Raw genomic sequence first — 19,490 nt, 5'->3', positions numbered from 1 at the left:
GCCCCCCAATGCCATGACCCATGGTACGCCACTGGGCTTACTTGAAACACAAATTGAATTTTTTGATTTTAGTGGGGGTAATATTGAAAGATCCCCATCCACAAGAATATTTGTGTCAATCATCCCCCCCAACCAAGAATACCGATCGACACCCATCTAACAATCATTTGGTCTAATCATCAATGGGTCCAATTGCCATCCCGGTCAATATTCGTTTCGTCTACAATCAAATAGGAAAAGTCTACTACTAGCAGTCCTTCTAGTTTGGTGCCTGTGTATTGCTACCTCGACTCCTGTTGCTCTTGTGATTTGTTATTAATTTACACCTGTCGTTTGATTAATCTTTTATTAGTGTTTTTTTAAGCTCCATTGTAATACATTTTATGTTTTTATGTAAAGTTCTCCCCATACTTTCCCACTTTTCTCTCTTTTTTATTTTTTTTTTACCGTCCAAGGCTTTTATCGTTATTATTATAGTACATTTCTTGTTTATTAGTACTATCATTAATTACTATTATTACAATTATTATCATTGTTATATGATGAGTGATGATTATCATTTTTAGGTGTGCATTTGTTAAAAAAAAGAAATGAGGGTAAATTCCAAATCAAAGGACCATATTTCAATTTTATCATTTTTAACCACTCCAATTCCCCCTTTTGTGTGCGTGATGTGGTAGAGAGAGCGGGGGGGGGGGGGTAGGAGGCTGCATGCTGTACCGCATCATTCCATTCCTGATAGCAGGCCTAGTTATATATTTTTTTATCTTCAGGAATTTCAAGGTATATTTAAGAAGTCATTTCGTCCCCCCCCCCCCGGATGATGCATTATATTTGTATTAGACAACATGGCTATTGGACCAATTGGCTATTAGACTAAATGACTATTGGACGATTTGAGAATTGGACGAACTGGGCGATTTGGTTGTTAGACAAACTGATTATTGGACCTAATGGGTGGTGGACGAAATGATAGACGAAATGACAATTATCCGGTAGATAATTTGGATATTGGACCAACTGATATTAGCCAACATGGCTTGGACTAAATGAACATTGGACGAACTGATTGATGGAGATGGCATTAGCCTTAATAGAATTAGACTAAATGGGTGGTAAACGAAATTGCTATTGGACGAAATGGCATTTATAGACAAAATGAAGGTAGACCATGTGGTGAGTGGACTGTATGGCAGTAGACGAATTGGCAATTTACCTTAAAATATGCGTTTACCATTCTTAGAAAACGCATGTTTCCTAAAACAAGTCCCTACTGCTCGGGAGTGAATGTGTCGCTCCCTTGCACATATTCCAAAATATTTTGACTGACCCTGGGTAAATAAAACAAACAATTACAAAAACAAAAATGTTGTTTTTAATCTGAGACTTTTTAATGCCCCTCGAAAGTTCACCTGCTTTCTCACTCTCCCCCTCTCTATCTTTGTTTTTATTCATTTTCATTTTCCAATTCTAGTCAGACCGCAGGTCCCTATGCTAATGAGCAAAAAGGCCAGATTCATCCAAATCATCTCGTGGCTGAATCCTCCTCCTTGCAAAATCTCGTGATTCGTGAGATTTTCTTTCTCTAAGAGTTTATCTGTTTTAACCTCAAGTTAAATGAAATATTATTGCACCATCAGATAGAGTAAAAGTTACTCTTTCATATTGGTCATTTATTTTGTATACAATATTTTGTTAAATAAGTAAATTTCTGGCCCGAAAATGTGCCTCAAAACTGAATTTTCTTACCCTGTTTTCTTTTGCAAATTGTGCAAAACTTTTTATTTTGAGCCTCAATGATATCTCTATCACCATAAAGCTGAATTTCTGTACTTTCTCACAATGCCACTCTTGATATGCGGCACCTTTTAATCGGGTCAAGATCACACTTTTCCCACCAAGGTACAAGACGAGATTTCTGAAATTTTGTACTTGCATGAAATCCAGAGTTCTGATTGGCTGGATAAGGTTCACAGAACTACAGGCGCGGGGTATTTGAGGAGATTACCACATGGGAAGTGTGACCTTCCCACGAAACCAGGCACTGGGACCGTTGGAATTTGCCATTGTGTGGTCTCTTTGACCAATCAGAGTGCAGTATTCTTGTTTTCAAACTGCTTTATGTACTTGGCAAATGAAAAGTGTGATCTTGACCCGATTAAACCAATTCTTATTTTGAGACCTATATCATTTCAAAGCATACATATTTAGCTTTATCATGATATAAAAATCATTTGGGCTCAAACAAAAATAAAGTGTGAAAATAGCAGCTTTCGTCAGGTGAAAATATTTATTTTGCAGCATATTTTAGATCAAAATTTTAACCTATATTACAAAATCTTTGAATAAATCCAAACACATGACCTGAAAGAATGATTCTTCGTCTTTACAATGGTACCAGATTCATGAAATTCAATGCACAATTAGAGCAGCAATGACCGAATGAAAAGAGGTGTTTTGGTCCGCATCAAGCTCATTAAATATGCAAAACATCTCAAGTCATGAATATCACTTGGATGAAAGAAGCCACTTTCTTGGGACCTGCAGTCTGACTGATTCTTTCTTTCTCTTTTGATATCTATAAAGTTCAGATTCACCCTCTCTAACTTGCACTATTCCAAGCCCCCGCCCCATTGGTATCCACAGGAACGGGGGGAGGGGGGGGGGGGGCCTTACCCCCTGGAAAATAAAATCAAACAAAAGAAAAATGTGAAAATAAAAATGGATAAAGACAAATAATCCTCTGCGCATGTCTAACCAGCCAATACAGTTCATTCAGAATTTAACTCTTACAAAACCTAAATTCTACCATATTATCAGTTTACCATGATTATAGAAAACGCATATTTCCTATGCCATTTTTAAACAAGTCCCTATCGCTCGGGAGTGAACGTGTCGCGCACCAGCACAAATTCGAAAAATATTTTGATTGACCTGCTTTCTGTTTTTTTTTATCGGATACTTTGCTCCCTCAGACATACCACAATTTTTGTCCCTCTTTCCTTTTACTTCTGCTTGGTCACTTTGCTCCCTCTCACATATTCTCGAAATATTTTGGCCCCTGCATTTGTTCTTCTCGTCACTTTGCTCTCTCACATATATCCCCAGAATAATTTTTCTGCTCGGTCGCTTCGCTCCCTTGAACATATCCTAAAAATGTTTTGCTCCCCCTGCATTTTTTTCTGCAGACAGCCAATCCATTTCTCATCCAACCTCTCTCTCTCTCCAATACCTTGAAATGAGGGGGGGGGGGTACTTTTGATATGAGAGTGTCTGAACAGTTGAAAATAAGTAAAATATAATTTGGCTTTTTTTTGTTTAGTTAATATTTTCTGAATGAGTGTATCTTACAAAAGGATTATACCCATTTCATTACATACAACATACACATATTTTGAGAAATACCAACAGAAAAAACATGTACTATTCATTACTGTCCAAATCCTCAAAAAAAAATTATGGTAATGTTCGCTTTCTCAGGCATTCATCAAAGGCTCCCCCACACCTGTCTCTCTTTCTCTATCACCCTCAATCTCAATTCATCTTTTTGTCTCTATCCAACAGCTCATTAGTAAAGGTCAACTCTACCCAAGAAAATTGTTGGTTCAGTTAAATTGAGAAAAATCAAACTAGCATAACGCTGAAAATTTCATCAAAATGGGATGTAAACTAAGAAAGTTATGGCATTTTAAATTTTCACTTATTTTTCACAAAACAAAAATATTCACAACTCAGTGACATGCAAATGAGACAGTCGATAATGTCCCTCACTCACTGTTTATTTTGTTTTTTATTGTTTGAATTATACAATATTTCATTTTTTACAGATTTTACCATAAGGACAAACTTTACTGAACCAAAAAAGTATTGAATAATGCTAATTCCACATGATCAGGGAGGAATAAAATTTTGTTTAACATGACAAGGAGAAAATTAGAATATACCTTATTCTATATATCAAATGAAATAGTGAGTGGATGACGTCATCAGTCTCCTCATTTGCATACTGACTGTGTACAGAATGTGCATATAACTCTTTTGTAAAATTTAGCAAAATTTTTAAATGTCATAACTTTCTTATTTTACATCCGATTTTTTATCAAATTTTCAGTGTTATGCTTGTTGGATTTTTCTCTTTTTATTCATATCAACAATTTTTGGGGTGGACTTGTCCTTTATCTGTCCCCCTTGCTCTATCCTGTTCTATTCTTCTGTCATCTTGCTGTCATTCCTACTTTTCACAAACTTTTTTCTCTTCTGACATTCTAAGTCAGAATGAATATACTGTAAGACATCATTTTTGCAACACGTTCAAATTTAATGAATTCACTTTTGTTACATGCCCACTGATAAACTATTTCATTGAGCTATTTTAAATAATCAGAATGCACATTGGGGTAATTATTTGTTGTAAAGTTTTGCAAGTAATGTTTGTCCAAACTTAAGAGCAAGTAATGTACACGGCAGGACTTCTCGTGTGTGGTTTTCAGCCTCTTCTCCAAGTTCTTAATACAGTCCATTATTGCTGTTATCTTCCACTTTACCCCTCTTGGACTTTCTGATATTGAGTAGGAGTGGTCCTCGAGAAATGAAGGTGCTGAAGACTTTGCAGTATCTGGGAGGTTGTTTGCTGAATCAAAACGTCTTTCTTTCGGGGAATTCCTTGGCTTGGGTGAATTCTGTACGAGATATATAAGAAATATTGAACAAAAACAGATAGAAGAATGAAAAGATAGCTTTAAATTTTTCAATTAAATATTCGATAATACATGAAGAATAATATTTATTTAGGAATCAAACCTTTTCCAGTGACTTGCAACAAAATAAATTTTTTTTTTTAATATTCATGATGATATATTAACCCTATCTAGCCTCCCCCCGGGGGGGGGGGGGGGGCTTAATAAGCCCCCCCATCCACATTTTTCACGATAAGTCCACAATGAGAAACGACGTACCACAATTTTTTTTTCGTTCAATTCTCGCAGAGCTTTTAGACAAAATTCGAGACGCCCAGATACGCAGTTACGCAACATTTTATGAGTTCATGTTGGACCGAAAATTGTTCAAAAATATTATTTTGTATACATATTTAATCCAATGGAAATTCTATTTTCAGTCATAATTGACAAATGCATCATTATTCTTGCACTAATTGGTTGGAAATAATCAAATCTTGCTTTTTATAATTGGAATAGTGCCACGAAGTGATCCCATTGAAAAAAAACTATAAAATACATAAGGCCCCAAAACAAAGAAATACGTATGGAATTATAGAACCAATAAAATACATAAAAGTAGAAATTTGATTTACCATTTCTTCAGGAGCACATTTGTTTAGAAATCATAGAATTTGGGGAATTATTTAGGGATTTATCTTTAACCCTAAATAGACTGGGCTATTTCGACGCCTAAGAATTAAGACGGGGGGGGGGGGCTGATTCAGCCCCCCTTATGATCTCGGCCGTTGATCTCGCAATCGCGACGAAAATTGGCACGCGCGTTACCCATGGCATTATCTACAATACCATAATATCAAAATCTGCGAAAAATCTCATTGCTCATTATGTTAATTAATGCGTAAAATCATAAGTTTGCTCTAATTAACAAAATAATGCCCCTAAAATGCTCATTTTTGTTTCACTTACTCTTTATAGGCATCTGATTAAATTAATTTTTTAAAAAGTTGTCAACATCACATTCATTTTTTATGTATTTTATTGTTTTCTAAATTTCTTATGTATTTCTGTGTTTTTCGACTTTTTGTTTTTTATTGTTTTTTTAATGGAAATTGTCGGAGACGTTTTTTTTTTACCATAAACAAGATAAAATTAATTGATTTTGAGCAGTAAAAGGAAAAATATGATACATTTTATAAATTTTATAAATTTTGGCTAAAAACACTACTTGCATTGGATTTGTACACAAATACACGTTTTTGAGCAATTTTGGTTCTGCATGCAGTTACGAAATGTTGCGTAATTTCGGAACCCTGTACCTGGGGGTCACAATTTTGGTCTCAAAAGTTGCGCAAGACTTGAAAGTAAAAAGTCAACGAGTGACGCGGTCAAAAAAATGTCGAGCTCCATGCTTGCAGATTACATTGATGGTGACGTGTGCATCGGTTTTCGTTGCGATCGACAGTGCATGGAGATCTGAAGAGGGGGACCAAAAAGGCCCCCCCCCCCCCCCGGGCTATGCAATCTCAAAGTAGCCCAGGATTATTATGTAGGGTAAACCAAATTTTTAATATATTTGTTCATTTAGTAAGAGTTTACTGTAAATACACAGTATAGGCCCAGGTCCATGGTTACCCTCCCAAATAGGATAATTTTCATCTCTATTTGGCTACTGAAAATGGAATATTTAAAGCAATGTTCTATCAAACCAAAGGTAGATAATACAGAGAAAATATTTCTTTAGAACACATGTATGATATAGATCTACTGTACCTTCTGAAGACGAGGCAGGAAATCAAACATGGTTGGGACAGCATCCTGTCTAAGACGAGTCACTTGCCCAGTCCTGTCAAAGCAACCATCTTCAAAATGATCAGAACGGAGTACAGAGCTCTTGGAGGAATTCAATGAAGCTCGCTTCATATTGACCATCCATACTGTGTTACAGACAGTACAGGTTCAGTCCAACGGCTGAATGGGAATCTGCAGCAAATGTAAACACATGTCATAAAATCAATTACACATAATTAAGAAAATTTGACGTGTCCAAAGGACACAGATGCCCCCGCTTAAAGGGGAATCCAACCCAAATAAAAAATTGTTTTTATAAGGAAAAGAAAAATCAGACAAGTTGATAGGTGAAAGTTTGAACAATATTGGACAAACAGCAAGAAAGTTATGAATTTTTAAAAGTTGTAAATATTGGTAATCACTGTACCCATGGAGACTTCAAATTGGCTGCATATGGGATGACATAGTGATGTAAGGCAAGGACTACTCTTCCATGTACTCCAATTCATATTATGGCGAAAATGTGATTTTTTCCCAAAAGTTTTATTTCAAATTAATATTTTTCTTTCATGAGGACATAAAACAATATACTACCTGGGTTATATTTAGATTACTGCCCCAGGGGAATGGGTACTTGGGAGAAAACCACTAATCCCTGATAATAAAGTACATGGCCTATGGGAAAGTTGTCCTTGCCCCTTGTCATAATTTACTTATCCAGTTGCCAATTTGAAATCTACATAGTATTAGTGATCTCAATTTTAAAGCAGCTATAACTTTCTTATTGCTTGTCCGATTTCTTTCAAACTTTCACCATTCTGTTTAATTTATTTTTCTCCTTCCCAACACAACATTTAATGGCCAAGGCTGGATTCCCCTTTAACGCGATCAGAAATCCATTCAATATGATTGAACTAAATATCAAGCAGAAACCAATATGCATATATATAATTAATTAACAAATTTAGACCTTTGAACCGACTTGCATATATAATGAGATGTGACCTTTGACCTGCGTACACCGAATTCGAACTTAGCCTGTATTTTGTGGTCATCTACCTACACACCAAAATTTTTTAAAATCCATTAAATATTTTTCGAGTTATTGCGCAGAAACCAAGTGGGGGGGACGGACAGGGGCAACGCTTACTGCCCCTTCCGGGCTTCGTCTGCGGGGGCATAAAAACTCTAGGCCTACTCAGCAGGGGCCCATTTCTCATTACCTGGACAAGTTAGTCATATATCTTTATCTATTAAACACAGAGTTAGTTCCAATCTTACCCAAAAGTATTAAGTAGAATCCATTTATATCGTCATATTGATACTATTGGTGGAACAAAAATAGCATAATTTTCAAAAAGTAAAATTATGATAAAACTTAAAATTATTGTGATGAATTTGGAAATACATCCTATCAAAATAATAGCAGAGGCGAAATATGCATAAAACATACTCAAACATGCAGACATGGGCATTAAATTGCTGAGGAAATGAAATTATCAGTAATTCATTTCATGACAAAAAAAAATCACATGTATGTGGACATTGAGATGGGTATCCCCAGATATAAAATTTGAATAGTTTAAGTAAACCATACATGCTTTCTTCCTAAAATGATGATAATTATACAGGTTTTTAGGATTCCAAACACCATCAAAATATTATCATATCATGAATAAACTCTTTAGATACCGAAACACACGATTTTATAAATTCTATGCATATATTAGAGAGAGAATTGATCAAAATCTTGATAAGGGTCTGAAAGCGACGAGTACGAGTCCAATTATGGATGGCCTGAAGTGGTAGAATCTTTGTCAATTCAATTATTTTACTACTTTAAAATGAATGGTTTTGTGATGTTTTACCAACACTTGTTATAATTCTGTGCATTACAATTACTATTGAATGATTTATCCCAATTGTGTGCAATATAATTCATTTTCTATGAATTATTATGTAATATTATAATTTTCCAATTTCGAGGCTCATTTGCATGTATTATGGTGTCATCTATCTAAACACCCAATTTTTAAAAAATCTGTTGAAATTTTATAAGTTATTATGAGGATACCAACTCGCATATTTAATGACCCTGTGTAGTGGTCCACCTGCATTCCCCCAACCAGTTATCGGGAGGAGAGACCTGCGGGTCACAGTTCTGTGTGCGCGCCCTTGTAGGCGACCAAGATTGGCTGGCTCCTCCAATATGCCTTTGAATGTCTTTGACAGATATATGGTGCTATAAAAATGCAGTGGCGTAACAGGCGGGGGGGGGGGGCAGGGGGGGCAAGTTGCCCCCCCCCCCTGGCGGATTTCACCAGGAAAATTAAAAAACAACGGGAAAAAGAAAAAAAGGAGGGAGAAAGAAAGGGAAAGGGGAAGGAAAGGGGAAAAGGAAAGGAGGAAAGGGAAATGGAAAGAGAAAAGGAAAAAGACAACGAAGAAAAAACTGTTTTTAGTAGAAAAGGGAGGAAAGCGGGAAAATGTACGATAGAATTAACATTTGAAAAAGAACAAATCATTGAGAAAAGGGCCTATGTAATGCAATAGCACGGTGGGAAATAAATTAAAAGATGACAAAATGGCAAACAATAGCGGGAAACGAAGGTAGAATGTAATTAGTCAAGAGCTAAATTAGAAAACAAAGAAAAGGAACAAGAAAAAAAATAACACGACCGGGCTGCTGATGATTGAAATTAAAGAGCGGGAGGAAAGATGGACTGCATACAACATTGTGCTATAAGTTTTCTAAATTTTATGCAAATAAGCTACCGGGGCTTTGCCCCAGACCCCACAAAGTAGGGGCTCTTCATTTATAATCTTCAAATGGCTCTATAACGCCCCCGTTCAATCACGTTCAATCACTGCCATACAGGCGGGGGGGGGGGGGGGGGGGGGGTCGTGGTTCCACACCCAAGAGGATATAAAAGAAATTTTATAGGAGACAACGTACATGACGTATAATGAAATGAATAAAAACAAGGAAATGTGTTATTTGCTGAATATAATGGAAAAATCTATCACATAATTAGATTTTAATTTCAATAGGCATTTTTTTCCAGCTGGCTTTGCACACTGGCGACTTTTTACAAATTTTTCCCACATTTCTATGTTTTGCCCTCTCAAAATATTTGGTTCATTACGCAACTGGGTTGAATAAATGTGTTGTGTAAAAGCCAAATTATGCCCGCGATTTGATTAAAATTGGGGAAATCTGCAAGGTTTAAATGGCTTTGATATCAAGAAGTTCCTGGGGCTCTGCCCTGGACCCCAAACGCACAGCACTGCGTATGGAAGGGTTGGGCCATGGCCCCAAAAAGTTCTACAGCCGAGAACAAAAAAAGGAGGAATTACCTCCTTTTTTGTTGGAAAAGTATTGTAGGATATGATTTTAATTACTGAATATGTTAAAAAATAGCTCAAAGTTAGATTCTCATGAAAAGTTGATTTTTTTTCTCGCTCGCTTCGCTCGCTCAGGACTTATATATATAAAGCAGCCTTTTGGCACATGTTCTATACTGCGCTCCTCGTTGTTTTTTTGTTTTGTTTTTTACTCTTCACGCTACTGCCGCAAAGAATCCTCTTCACAGTGGCGTACAGACCACCGTGACAAAAAAGGAATCTAAAGAGAGAAGAATTAAATAAATTTATTATCTGGATATCATGTCAAAATCTATCACAAAATTGGATTTTTGTATTAAAAAGGTATTAAAAAAATTGCTCGCTCGCTTCGCTCGCTCGCAACTTTTTTTTAAAGAAAAGTTCTGGCCTTCTCAAAATAGTCGCCTTACTACACCATTACGCCTATTCATACCATGATATGACCGGGAAATTTTTGGCTCTTGCCCCCCCCCCCCCTGGCCACCGAACCCTGTTACGCCGCTGTAAAAATGCTGTGCATCATCTTCATCATCATCTACCTACACACCCAAATTTTTTTAAAATCTGTTGAATATTTCATAAGATATCTTTAAGGAGCTGTGATCTTTGACCTGCATACTCCGAATTCGAACTTAGCCTGTATTGGTATCATCTACCTACACACTCAAATTTGTTTAAATATGTAGAATATTTTTAAAGTAATCATGCGGAAACTAAATTGCATATTTAATGAGCCGTGACCTTTGACCTGCCGACTACGAATTCGAACTTGACCTGTATTTTGGTGTCGTCTACCTACACACTCAAATTCGTTTAAATATTTAGAATATTTCATAACTAATCATGCGGAAACTAAATTGCATATTTAATGAGCCGTGACCTTTGACCTGCCGACTCCGAACTTAGCCTGTACATGGTGTCATCTACCTACACACCCTAATTATTATAAATCTGTTGAATATTTCATAAGTCATCATGCGGAAACCAACTCGGATATTTCATGAGCTGTGACCTTGGACCTGCAGACTCCGAATTCAAAGTTAGCCTGTACTATGGTGTCATGTACCTACACACCAAATTTTTTTTAAATCAATATATATAAATCGAAATATATTTCTATTTATTGCGCGGAAACAAAGTGGGGGGGGGGGCGGGCGAATCAACGGACAGGGGCAACGCTTAATGCCCCCTCCGGACTTTGTCTGCGGGGGCATAATTACCGAGGAGCTGCATTTGAAGCGAGCCTGAATCAAGGCTGTGAAATTTATTAGCGCCACCATCAGGCTTCCTTTTATTTGCGTAAAAAGAAGAGACACGCGAAGTCACTTTCTAGTCCAAACTCCAAAGTAATCAACTTTGCTTTTTTTTAAATATGATTTTGATTTAATTAAAATATACTATTGACTTTTTGTATTATGGCTACTCACCGCAAAGCGCCCCGGTGAGTAGTGAGGAGTTTCGGCAAATATTAATTCTGTATTGTAATGAAGCGATGTTTGCCAACTTCACAGAAATCCAGGGCCAAATGCAGTTCGGTGTACGAGGTTAGTACTATAGATCTATACACGTACTGTAGCAACTATATGTAGCCACTAACCTCGAACTAGTGATGAGTGGGGCCAGGGCTAGTAAGGCTACCACAACTATACTAGTACAGCAGGCGATGGTTCGTGTAAGCTCCACTACACTTCACTACTGCTAACCTCCGCTTCACCTATGGCTATAGGCTATATAGTGGAGTGTTTAATGGCTGGCTATACGAACCATTGCCTGAGTTTTTTAGGCCTAGTCACTCAAGGGTTCATTACATGCCGCCGCGCACAGAAAAATCAAGCAATAGAAGTTGTGTGTTGTGGACACCAGAAGTGGGATCACAGCACGCGTGACCCACTAGTTAGAAATCCATTGCCAAACGTGGTTAATGGTGCGAGGTTAGTTTACTAATACTAACCTCGCAATACGCGTGAGTCACTGAGTGGAGTAGCCTAACGTTAAGTTAGACTTAGTTAGAGTTTCATACGGCATGTACGGCCAGGCAATGAGGCATCAATAACTTTTGTTGTCATCCAATTTCAATGAAATTTTCAGCATTTTGCTCGGAATGAATTTTACATAATTTATTAAGATCAAGGCCTAAATATCTTCAACCTGTATAATTCATAACCATTTTACTTTTTAGGTGTGCAGAAAAGACCCCCCCCCCCCAATGGTCTGCTGACTACAGTACATAAACTTAAATACACGGGACTAGTATTGTTACACAGCTTTTTGCAAATGCAAGTTTGGTAACGACTAACGAATTCCCATTTTTTTTCAACGTAATTTTGAAGTCGAAAACATAGCTGAACTTACGAATGCAATGTCCGTCCACATCCTACCGATTAGAGCAGTTGTATGCAGCTCATGTAGGCATGAATAACGTGAAATCTAAGCTAATAAGTTCACCAACATGCCAATCTGAGCTGTGAAAAAGTGTGATCGTCCCGGAGCGAAAACAGCTTGAGCAAGGTGCAGCCAATCAGCGACCTTCGAGACAGAGTTAGAAATCTTCGAGACAGAGGAGACGAAATGATTTTATGTCAAAAAGACTCAAAACACAAAATCATTTCGTCGACGAATTTTTTTTGTCTTTTGACACAAAATCATTTCGTCGACGAAATTTTTTTGTGTTTTGACACAAAATCATTTCGTCGACGAAATTTTTTTGTGTTTTGACACAAAATCATTTCGTCAACAAAATTTTTTTGTGGTTTTGACACAAAATGATTTCGTCGACGGAATAGATTTTCGCATCGCAACGAAATAAATTTTGTGGACGCAATAAAATTTAGTCTCGACGAAAATTGATTTTGTGTGACAAAAAATAATTTCGTATACGAAATAAAACTGCGTCATGACGAAATGATTTTCATATGAACAAAAACACATTTTGTGGACGGAATGGCGTGAATTGGACGGAATTTACCATCGGACATTTGGTGCGCCATTTCGTTTGATAAAAATTCATTTCGTATGGCACGCCAAATAAACTTTGTGGACGCAATTACATTTCGTCTAGACGAAATTGATTTCGTGCATTTCGTCGAGACGAAATTGATTTTGTGTGACAAAAAATAAATTTTGTGTACGAAATAAAAAAGCGTCATGACGAAATGATTTTCGTCTGAATAAAAACACATTTTGTGTACGGAATGCCGTGACTTGGACGGAATTCACTGGCGGACACTTGGCGCCCCATAGTCTGCACCATCGCAAGAAGAGCGATTCCTGCTCGAGCGAGGCAACAAGCCCGATATTACGAGCATGCGCACTTTCGGATCTTGGAGTTTCAACGGCCCGCGCTTTTAAATAACTTCCCGCGATATGCAAGCAATGTTTCCTTTCACTAGCACTTTCGCCGAATTCAATTAACCGGTGTTATGCAACAATCCTCTCAGCTCAGCGAGTGAAGAAGTGATGTATTCTTCGTTAAATATGATGGCGGAGTAGGAGGCAACGACAGAGAGAGAGAGGGAGAGAAGGAGGAAAGAAATGCTATTTGCTCACATTTTGCGAAGGAATAAGACAACACTGCTGTCAGTGTTGTTATTGAATATGACCATCGTCGATGAGCGCCTCCCCCTTCGGTCTGGTCTCTCCCAAAATCCATTCACTGGTGGGACACCATCGTTGCTTATGAACGCTATTCGCATGTATAAAGTTGACTTTCGCACGTGTTTATGTTTTGACCAAGGCGGAAGTGGAACGCGAATTGCATTATGGACTGACGTCATGAATAAATTACCCCGAGTCCAATCTCGAGTGCGTCTGCACCGACGAATTAGCGGGATAATTCGTAAAATAGCGCGCTATTTTGCAAATAAACCCGAGTTGACTTGGGATTGCAATCTCGAGATTAATCCTACGAACTAGCGCGATAATTGCGTCTGCACCGCCAACTATCTCGAGATTTTTCAGATCGGGATAATTTGCCGGATCAGAAATAGCGCGCTAATTTGAAAACTCAGGATGGTGCAGACGGCCCTTTAGAGATCTCAATTTTAAAACAGCAATAACTTTCTTATTGCTTGTCTGATTTCTTTCAAACTTTCACCATTTTGTTTAATTTATTTTTCTCCTTCCCAACACAACATTTTATGGCCAAGGCTGGGTTCCCCTTTAAGCGCCTCTGCAACCAAAATAATATTTCCTCAATGCAAATACTGGGCAGGTAGGGTAATTTGTAGCACCTAAGAACCCAAGCTCCTTGCCTGTAAATATCGGTTGTACTTTTCATGATGAAAACGTTCACTTGAGACAAATACAAGTCTAAGTCACATTTACGATTATGTATCATTTCATCAAATCGTAGAAAGTCTGCGTAGGAAATAAAACTCATATCACATAATCGAATATCTAATAGACTGGTTGAAGACCCATACTTCTCAACAACTGCTTGCCAAATGTCTTAACTTATAACTTCATTCTTAACGCTCCTGACAGTCCAACAGAACCTATCTGTGGAAAGAGAAATAAATTCAAAGAAATTCAAGACGTAAGCGAGAAGTCAATGAATTAAAAAGAATTTATAAGGAAATACAAGAAAAGAAGGGAGCGACGGCTCAACGCCCGCGACACACAGGAGAGCGCGGAGCTGCGGGGAGGGGAAGCGGAGGCAACCCGTCTGCGAGAAAATGAATCTTATGTTTAGATTCACAAGAAAAGAAGAACAAAATACGTGAAAATAAATATCACGGAGAGCTCCGCGTGATGGGATATTGATTGATTTTTTTTACTGTATTAACCATGACATTTTACTTAGTAAATTATCTTTTTATGGAATACGAGGTATTGCCCTTAAATTAATACACAAATATTTAAGTAATAGAAAGCAATGTGTTCTTTATAATTCATGTCATTCTGAGTTCAAAAAAGTATCAATAGGCGTACCGCAGGATTCAATCCTCGGTCCTCTCATTTTCCTTATATATGTTAATGATCTTCATCTCTGTTCTAATTTATTAAAATTTGTTCTTTTTGCTGACGACACAAATATATTTTTTAGCCACAGTGACATAGGTTATTTACAACAAAATATGAATATTGAACTTAATAAAGTACAGGAATGGTTCTCTGTTAATAATTTAGCTTTAAATATTCAGAATTTTTTTTTAATGATCATCAGTAGAAACAATGTAGATAAAAAATCTGTTAAATTATATATTAATGATATTGAAGTAGAAAGGGTGGAGAGTGTAAAATTTCTTGGAATTTACATTGATGATAATTTAAAATGGAAAAGTCATGTTAACAAGATAAACTCCCTCATTTCTAGAAATATAGGTGTTTTAAATAGATTACGTGAATTTGTCCCACAAAATATTCTCTTCATGCTTTATAACACTTTAATATTATCATATCTCAATTATGGAATTATTGTTTGGGGGTCTTCAAATAAATATTTATTAGATAGAACTTTAGTTTTACAAAAAAGAGTAATCAGAATGATATCTTATTCTGGTTTCAGAGCTCACACTGCTCCACTCTTTCTTAAGTTTAAAATATTGCCTGTGTATGAATTATATAGTTACAATCTTGGTATCTTTATGTATTTATACTACAAGAAATTACTTCCAATAAATTTTGATTCTTTATTTTGTAAAAATTCTGATATTCAAAATTATGATACTAGAAGAAAATCTGATTACCGTGTTTTATGTGGTAAATTATCCTTATCCCGAAAGTCAATCATTCATAATGGTCCTGTATTCTGGAACAGTCTCACTGAAGATGTAAAAATTTCATTATCCCTTAATGTATTTAAATGTAAACTTAAAACGTTTCTTCTACAAAAACTTTAATTTCCTAGACTAAGTTACCTCAACTACATTTTTTTTTCTTAGTCTTTCTCTGCAAAACTCAAACTTTTATTGACAAAATTAAGTTTTTAACTTTTTAAATGATCCCCCACATTTACATATACTGTTCTCTTCTTGTCTTATTTAAGTATTGTTCAGATTCTGGTTTGTTTTGTGTAGTGTATGTTTTCTTTATGCATTGGAATATATTGTACTGTATTCTGTAATAATCATCTTTACACTGTATCGTTCTTTTTATGAAGGGTGGAAATAAATGAATCAATCAATCAATCAAACCATCGGTTTGTTTAGTAATTTCTTTAAACATTGTAAATGCAGTAAGTCTGAACTTGCGATCACATGGGCTAACATTACTTGGATTACAGTCAAAGTGCCACTTAATGGCGTAAAAAGCCGACTCTATCCTAGATACGGAGCTTCTCTTTATGCAATTCAATAAGATAGCCCGGTAGCCTGAGTTTTGCTGAGTTAAGTCAGAATGTACCTTATTTAGCTACACCAATCATTCCAGGCTATCAAAGCTTTGTTGTATTTACTCGGTGTTATCAGCTCTCGAAGTTGTCATAACCTTGTTCAAGTTATATCATACCTGTCCTGTATTGAATTTCTGGATTTTTGTAAGAACAAGATATGTATATTCAAATTGGGATAAATTTTCAATTTCAATCCTTTTATCAACTTCTCCAAATTTCATAACTTCTATGATGCTCTATAGCTATGCAGCTATACTCAAACCAGGTGGTTTATATATTAACTGAAATTTTAGTAGGGTATTCATTGGATTACAATTTCATATCGCAATTCCTTCAAATCGTCCTGAAGGCATAAACACGACTGTAAGCTTTGGTATTCATTTCATTTGAGACAATATTTATTTTTGCCTTGAAAACAACAACAAAAATGAAACTTCCTTAAGGACAATTTATTTTCAAGAATTCTTTATATTCAAGACTTTGAATATTTCAAATTATCACTAATTTCCTCATATGGGCTTCGCCTTTAGTAAAATATAACTAATAATGACAATATGTTGCATTCCAACAGTAGTATTTTGACTTAACCTCCATCAATTGGATAATTATTACATACCAACATAGTGTGTCCCAAAAAAAGAAACTCTTATGCCATGAAGGCGTAGACATAATACTGGGCTTCAGAATTTCTTTGTCCCAAAAATGGATTATCCATTTTGAAGTATTCAGAAACCAAGGAACGAAAATCAGTGTGTTAAGAGAAATGAATATGGCTAGAAGGGTGCTGAGGGCCAAAAGGGAACAACCAAACCACCTAGCAGAAGAAACCTTGACATGTTGATCAGTACTTTCGATAGGTGGAATAACCACTAAGTCTCACCCGACCAATCACATGAGAAGGAATCAACATGAGCTGTTAGGGGACACCAATATTTAGAATTAAACTTCTTAATTTTTAAATCAAAATCGTCCGAAGTTCTCTCGACAGTGTGGGCCCTACGTTTGTCCCAAAACCCGAAAATTTCACCAATCATCTAAATCAAAGATGCGACTTAATACAGTAGTGTATCTGCACAACGGTTCTCCTCTCTGGGAACCGGATAAGCATGAAGACCAATATGATTTTCTTTACACAACTCAAAGATGTGCAAACTCAACCTATGCAATTCTGCAATAAAACTTCCTTTATTTACAATCGATTCTACTCCTTTATTATCACAGCAGACCTTGATGGTTTTATGTCTCATGTGAGATACAACTGTTTGCTATGGTGGCCCTGAAGGGACATCGCAAATAGACCAAATCGCGAATATTCACGACGAAATTCACGACGTCGCCTATTTCGTCGTGAATTTCGTCGTCAATTTGAATATTCACGACGAAATTGGCGACGAAATTCACGACATCGTGAATTTCGTCGCCAATTTCGTCGCGAATTATTCACGACGTCGTGAATTTCGTCGCCAATTTCGTCGTGAATTTGTTTTGCTTGCCTTGGCGGTATGCCAGTTGAAACCAATTCGTCTGCTGCTAATCCTCCACGGCAGGGTCGATCTACATTCATTTAGTCTAATGCAATTCTGTCCATTAACTTTTCGCCTTACAACTATATGGTCCAATAACCATTTGGTCCAGTCATCACTTCGTCTATAATCACCAGTTCGTCTATGACCATTTCGTCTCATAGCTAGTTGGTCTAATATCAATTTTATTTTCCTTAATTTTGCCCAATTAACACTTAGTTCAATAAGACCAAATGGCATATGGAATAAATGGCAATTGGACCAACTTGGATATTAGCCAAAATGGCAGTTAGACCATGTGGATAGTGAACTAACTGATGGTAGACCAAATGAAAGCAGACGAGTTGGCATTAGACCAATTGAAAATAAACCATTGAAACGACAGAACGATGTCCACTGCTATCCATATGCATAGGCGGATCCAGGGGGGCCCGAGGGGCCCGCCCCCCTATTGGCGGAGCAAAAAAAAGGAAAAAAGGAAAGAAAAAAAAAGGAGGGAAAAGAGAGTAGAAAAAAAGAAGAGGAGGAGACGAGTGAATAAAGTAAGATGAGGGGAAGACATGGAAATAAAAAGAATATTTCATGTCACTATATAAAATTTTCGCTCGTGCTTCGCGCTCACATTGCCTGTTAGGCGATTTTTATATCTTGTTCAATATGGAGTTCAAATATCAAGTTTGGAAGTCAATATAAAAAACATATTTCATCTCGAAAATCAAACTTTCATTATTTTGCGTGATTTACAAATTGATTTTTAAAAAGTGTTCTGTAAATATGACAGTTTTATGGTCTGAATATTAACATTTTCCGCTCGCGCTGCGCGCCCGCAAATTTCGATTTATCAGGTACCTATTATTTTCGAGTATTCCATAAAGTTTTTAAAATATCCCTTTTCAGGTCTGATTGTCAAAACGTATCAGCTAGCGCTACACGCTCGCATTTTGATCGTATGTCTTAATATTGATTATACAATCCCCTTTTCATGGCAATGCAAAGATTTAGGCTCGCAATTTGCGCTCGCATTAATTGTTAAAATATATTAACTGATGCATCCTATTCATAATTACAAAAGAGCTTGAAATGTCCAGTTTTCAGGCCATAATATCATCAGACTTCACGCCCTCATTAGGCATTAATGAATAAGATATTAATTTAATAATTGAATTGTCCCTTTTGTTTCATCTCGCGCTTAGCAAGAGGAATAGGAAGACATTCACCATTTTTATATGATGACATGTCCTACATGTCCTAAGGATTTACCGGTCCTATGTCAAAACTCAAAGTAATTATAATGACTAAAATCAGCTCTGTGCGATCCATATCCACTTTACAATTTTCTTACAAAGTGCTTGAAATATAGAGCTAAAATTTGCTCTTTTTTTCAGATCGGAATATCAGATAATTTAAGCTCGCGCTTCGCGCTCGCTTTGATTTTCATGATAAAAGATGTTTCATGTCACTGTATAAAATTTTCGCTCGCATTGCCTGGATGTATTTAGAATGCATGCCTGGATTCTAGGTCTAAATATGAAACACGCGCGCGCATGTATATTCAGATATTCAACTTGTTCTCTATTTAAATCATTATCCAATTTCAGATCACAATATAAACAATTTTCTGCTCGCACTTTGTGCTTGCATCATTAATGTAGGAATTACTCATTCTTTTCCAAATTTACAAAACATGAATAGAGTGTCCGGTATTTAGGTCTAAATCTCGATTTTTTTTCCGCTCGCGCTTCGCACTCGCATCAATTGCTTTTTTATATAGCTATCCTGTTCACG

At 36.5% G+C, this 19,490-nt stretch overlaps 1 long non-coding RNA gene across 1 annotated transcript; it reads right to left on the bottom strand.

Moving 5' to 3' along the window:
- Positions 1-3,670: 3,670 nt before the first annotated feature.
- On the bottom strand, positions 3,671-12,359 carry LOC135153303 (uncharacterized). The gene is made up of 3 exons (XR_010292755.1): positions 12,204-12,359; positions 6,450-6,659; positions 3,671-4,679 (listed from the first exon to the last, which is right to left on the bottom strand). It is a non-coding gene; the product is annotated as an uncharacterized LOC135153303 (long non-coding RNA).
- Between the last annotated feature and the right edge of the window lie 7,131 nt (positions 12,360-19,490).

Source organism: Lytechinus pictus, chromosome 2, assembly GCF_037042905.1.
Source record: "Lytechinus pictus isolate F3 Inbred chromosome 2, Lp3.0, whole genome shotgun sequence".
Lineage (NCBI taxonomy): Eukaryota > Metazoa > Echinodermata > Echinoidea > Temnopleuroida > Toxopneustidae > Lytechinus > Lytechinus pictus.
The sequence above is the reverse complement of the archived record's forward strand: the minus strand, read 5'-3'. Positions and strand labels throughout refer to the sequence as shown.